Genomic DNA, 5,999 nt, shown 5'->3' on the forward strand with positions numbered 1-5,999 from the left:
GTTAGCTATCTTTTGTAGTACTGCTTTGACTTCTTTGATCTTCGTCATTTTTTCCAGTCTGAACTTGCACTTTTTGTTCCAAGCATGACGCTGAAGAGAACAGTTTGGGCATTTGCTTTCAACTGATTCTCCTCTCTTGAAAGCATCAAGTCATTGTTGGGTGGGATGCAGTTTGCTGCATATACCACACCTCTCTGTGGCTGTGCAGCGCCTGCTGCGGGGTCCAAAAAGTTATATCTTAGTTTTACCAGACCACTGAGCTGATTAACAGCTCTCCTAGGGCTGGCCCGAAGGATTAGATATTTTGACGTGGCTAGGAACCAATTGGTCACCTAGCAACGGGATCTACAGCTTATTGTGGAATCCTAACCACATTATATCGAGGAATGAATTTCTATCACCAGAGATAAATTCCTCTAATTCCACGTTGGCCGAGCCGAGAATCGAACATCAGACCACCTGATTGGTAGCCGAGCGCGAAAACCACTCGTCCAAAGAGGGCACTTGTAACATCGAAGTGGCTCTGAAATAAAGGCTTCAGGGGGGGAATGATCCCCATATTCCAAGGGAGACTTGTTTGGGAATTTCTCCTTAGAAGGTGGCAACTACCTTTCCTGTGGGAATACCAGATTTTCTAGTGCATCTTTTATGCATCTAGAATATTTTTCAGCTGAAGAACGGGGTCTAGAGGCAGGGTGGTTGGATATCTGCAGATGACTTTTTCTGATTTTCTTCATTGGGTCCAGCAGTTAAAAAACAGTATTCCCTTGAAGAATCTCTTCAGTGTCTCTGCTCTTTTGGGTAATAGTCATGTCACCAACTAAATTCGGTCTAACAGACATCTTCGGGTTTGGATTTTGTTTTTCCAATTTTGTTCCTTCAGAATTCCCATATCTTTGAAGAGGGACTGATTGCAGGTTTATTGGGAAGAGGGGCTCTTTCATCTTGAATTGGTGTTTTTCTGAAGGCTTTCTTCTTTTTGTGAACAATTGTCCATCCTTCGGTATTGGATTCATCATCCGACACAGAAGGGACGGGGCTTGGTATTTCTGTATTTCCATCACTTGAATAGGTTTCAATGAAGTATGTTCTTCATCAGACATTTCTTGATGGGAGTTTTCTCCACTGGAAAGAGATCCTCTAGATGTATTCTCCTCATCAGGGAAGGTTGGTGGTTTGATGGGTTTATGACAACATTGCTTGCTTTTCTTTCCTTTATCGGAGTCAAGTGAATACCACTCACGGAGAGGGAGAAGGTTTCCATGATGTTTGCATTTTTCCGGAGGTATTTTATTCACATTGGCCTAGTCGCCGATTTCATCTTTTGTAGAACAGTGGAGTTCACAACCATGCAGTCTAGAAATGGAACTATTGCAAAAGACATAAATGAACATCATATCTGCATATTCCACATTTGTGAAACGGTAAGGTTAATATTGTCTCCAGTTTCTTGCTCTCAAAATTAATCTGGAATTTGATTTGACACTTGTAACCCAAACACGCTCACTTATCTTTGCGGTAAAACAAGACTGTTCAGAGTAACCAGCAAACTGATCAGCTCCATCCCCCACCTGCCTCATATCGCTGACTACTCACTCTGACATCCGCATGCCACTTCATTGCCTGGTCAGTGATAACCGTTATTTTAAAAATTCACCCCACCAGCAAACGAAGCCTTAAAATCCATATGTTTACAGAACATTTTCTGCTCAGAATGGCTTTTTTTTTTCAAGATATTTGCATAAACTTGCGTTGATATTGCAATGTAATAATATGATATAATATAATAGTAAACAATATTGCTTATTTATATATTAATACAATGATATAATGCAGTGCCATAAAATAAGAATATAATGGTCCCATCAATAAAATTATAGTGGATCCATAAACAGCCTCCTTCTCCTCCTCCTTTCAGCTTTTAACTTTATAAAGAGAGCTATCGATGGTGCCAGATGTATGATAGGTACCTACACTGAGGTTGCGTGTCCCTAGGTTATATCCAGATTGAACAGACTATAGCTGTCCTTTGTCAGGTTTCTCTCAGTGAATATTTAGTTTATAAATAAATAAGTTATACATGCTTATTTTATTCATTTTCCCAATACAAAACAGAATAGAATTATACAGTAGTATAGTGGTTACATTTTAAGGGGATTTTCGTCCTCATCACAAATTTGGTTAGAACCATAGAGGGTATATATCATATACCTGGAGATGCCATCTCCATACTAGAGTACTGCATAGTTTGATGGTCTTTCACCAGGGCGGCGCTGCAAAGCCTTGCAGCCATCTTCAAAGGTCTGGTCACCCACAAATTGAACAGGGGATTAGTGCAACTGTGAATTCTTTTTATCGTTAATATCTAATGAGTAAGTGTTTAGCGGATTTTTAGGATTTAGTGAGAAAATATTTAGTTTAGGGTTTAGTGAATGTTTTATGAATGCTTAGTGTGTAGTGAATGCTCAGTGAATCTTTATGGTATGGTTTTACTGAATGTTTTGCAAATGTTAGTGAAAGTTTAGAGTGGAAATATTCAGTGAGTGTTTAGTGAATGTTTAGTGTGTAAGTATTCAGTGAGTGTTTAGGGTTTAGAAAGTATTCAGTGAATGTGTAGTGAGTGTTTAGTGAACATCTTGTGAATGCTTAGTGTGTAAGTATTCAGTGAATGTTTTGTGAATATTTAGTAAATATGTAGTGAGTGTTTTGTTAATGTTTAGTGAATATTTAGTGCGTAAGTGTTAACTGAATGTTTAGTGAGTTTTTAGGGTTTAGTGAATGCTAGTGTCTAGTGAATTTTTATTGTGTAAGTATACAATGAATATATAGTAAGTATTTAGTGAATATCAGGGTTTAATAAATGTTTAGTGAGGGTTTAATTGGATGTTCATTCACTGTTTAGTGTTTAATGAGTGTTTAGAGGTTTAATGGCCATTTACGGTTTAGTGAGTTTATTTAGTGTTTAATGAGTTTTAAGGTTTTAGTGAGTGCTTAGTGAATGTTTAGTGTATAGTGAGTACTTACGGAATATATGGTGAGTGCTTAGTGAATGTCAGTAATTGTTTAGTGTCTAATGACTGTTGAGGATTAAGTGAGTGTTTAGTGAATGTTTACTGAATGTTTGGGGTGCAGTGAGTACTTACTGAGTGTATAGTGAGTGTCTAGTGACAGTTCAGTATTCAGTGAGTATTGAGTGTGAATTTATGTTAAGTGTGAGTGTAAATGTACATTAAGTGTGTGTTTAGTAAGTGTATTCTTAATGTTATTCTTTAGTGATTCTGCATTAATGCTTAGTTAGTGTTTAGTGACTGTATACAAAGAAATTTTTGTAATTTACAAGAACCATTTCTGGTAGATAATGCTTAGATCCAAGTGCAAATGCTTAGGCCTTGACCACAATGGCTGGATTGCTTAGGTCAACCCTTTTTTTGCAAGGTAATTTTTCTCTGTGAAGCTGGGTCCAGTAATAATAATAATAGTAATAGGATAATAGTAATATTTTTAAAAGATAAAAATAATATAAACAATAAACATTCAATAACATTCACAAACCCTAAAAATTCAGTAAACATTCACTAAACCTTAAACTAAACATGTACCCATAAGCATTCACTAAACTAAAAATTCGTTAAAGACTTACTCATTAAACATTAACATTAAAAAAATCGCAAGTGCACTAATCTCCTGTTCAATTTGTGGGTTACAACACCTTTAAAAATGGCCGCAAGGCTTTGCAACGCCGCCCTGGTGGAAGACCACTGAAGTACTTAGTACTGGTATAGAGATCACAACTCCAGGTATATAAAACCACTATGTGTTTGCGTCTGTTCATGATTATGCATCATGTATCATGTAGTAATTCAGTTTTAAAATGAGAACAAAATAAAACAATAGTAGACTGTTGATTCATTGTTAGTATCATATGTTGACAATGAATAACACGTTCCTTCACTGGACGCCTGTTTTAGGCATTTATTATTTTTTGTAGCTATCAGCAGGTCAATTACTCCCAGAGCGTAGTCTGTTGACGTCATGGCTGCAGCAGAAACTGGGTCAAAAACCTGACCCGTGAGTGGGAATGCCTCATGCCGGCTCAGGCAGGCCTGTGCAGGTATTCCTGAACATTAGTTGAGTTGTATTGGGAGCGCGCGGTAGGAAGTATCAGGAACTTGTTTTAGACCTCGAGATCTGGCAGTGCAGTGATGGCGATCTTACAGTTCTTCATCTACGCTGTAATATTAATAAAAGAAAAAATTATGAAAGAAGAAAAATGAGTAGTAGAAAAATTGGACTGAAACAATCTAGCAAAGAAAAATTTCCTGAATCCAGATAGAGCGCTTCGAATCGACTTCCAGGATTCTAGATGAGAGGTCTCGAGAAAATATATTTTCTATGAATAAAACGCTTCATAATTTCATAATGTTTACCGAATGGATCGTTATTTTGTAGATGTGAAAGTCCTGACTTTCCAGAAATATTGTCACTGTATATCAGTAGAAATGTTATTGTAACTAGTTATTTTTTATGAATTTTTCTTTAATTGTAATATAAGATTGTGTCATGAATTCATTTTCGATACTGCATGGAGGATATGTATTACATTCTTCAGTTTAGTGTCTGAAAAAAGAAAGAAAAAAAACTCAACAAACATTTAAATAAGGAAAGTTGCTGTAGTGTTCTTTCCTAATATAGTAGAGGAGCGTCGTAAGTGATCACTCCGAAGTCACGCAGTAGCCAGGAAGGAGGATCATTAGAAAGATTCTCGAGTCCCTTGACGTCTGCCATGGTCGCAAGCTGTACAGCGGACAAAATTAAATGAATTGTATAATAGTAATACCCATGGAACTATAAACATGGAATGGTCATGCGCGTGTAAATGTATTGACGCTGATTGTCACTGCACGGCGCCATTGGAAAGGGTGGAGACACTGAATTAAGCTATTAAAGCATAGTCTTGCAGACGCTTTTTTCACCCTATCATCCTTCATTTTCCACCGATTTTAATAAATAAAGGTTCATTGGAAAGCTATTTGAAATATACCTTTTAAGTACATAAAACTAAGTGTGTAGAAAATACGGCGCTGCAATTTCCCTGGATTCACTTTTTTACTCTATTGTTCGTAATTTTTTAACATAAATTTTAATGAACTTATCATCGGTTAAAAGCGCTTGAAAAACACTTTCCAGTAAACCCAATGAAGCACGTATATGTCTCATACAACAGTAATAATCATGCATGCCATGTGCTGAGACTGAGTGATTTCATGTCTTTGCTATGGGTTGTGTAATAAATCTTACCAATAAAGCCTGTTGAACCCCTTATATTTAATATCCTTCTAAGTATCAAAGTCTGACACAGTGGAATTAAATTCTACTGTTGACTCATGAGTCATACTTATTGTTTACTTATATCAGTCATTATTACAAAAAGAAACACACTTGTTGATATAAATAATTTATTTCTACAGATCACTTATTAATGTCAGTCTTATTAATACTAATAATTTTAGGTCTATTTTAAATTTATCATCATGTAAACAGAAATTACTCGATTGAATAACGCATACTACTAAATTTACTTTAATATAATGCAGCGAATGTCATAGATGACAAGATATTGTCATGGCATTGTGGTACAAAGATCTCTCCACCCTTTGCAACGGCGGCAGCTGTACATGGCGATTTCACGCATGTCCATTCTTTGTTTATAGTTCTATGGTAATACCATTATTACCCAAGTCGTCAGAACCGTACCAAGACCTGTGAGCATTCCTCATCATTCTCTTTTACCGAGAATTTATTGCCGTCAGATTACCACTATAGCTGAGGGCATGTTCTTTAATGTCTTTCTTAAATAATCTGGAATGAGTTGAACACCTTCATAGTATCTCCGACTGGGGCTCCAACATGCAGTCATATCAGTGTTTCATTCCAACTGTTTCAGTTTCGTATATTATATATATAATATAATAGAATAATATATATATAATATTGTATAT

The sequence above is a fragment of the Macrobrachium nipponense genome, chromosome 19 (assembly GCF_015104395.2).
Source record: "Macrobrachium nipponense isolate FS-2020 chromosome 19, ASM1510439v2, whole genome shotgun sequence".
In the NCBI taxonomy this organism is placed as follows: domain Eukaryota; kingdom Metazoa; phylum Arthropoda; class Malacostraca; order Decapoda; family Palaemonidae; genus Macrobrachium; species Macrobrachium nipponense.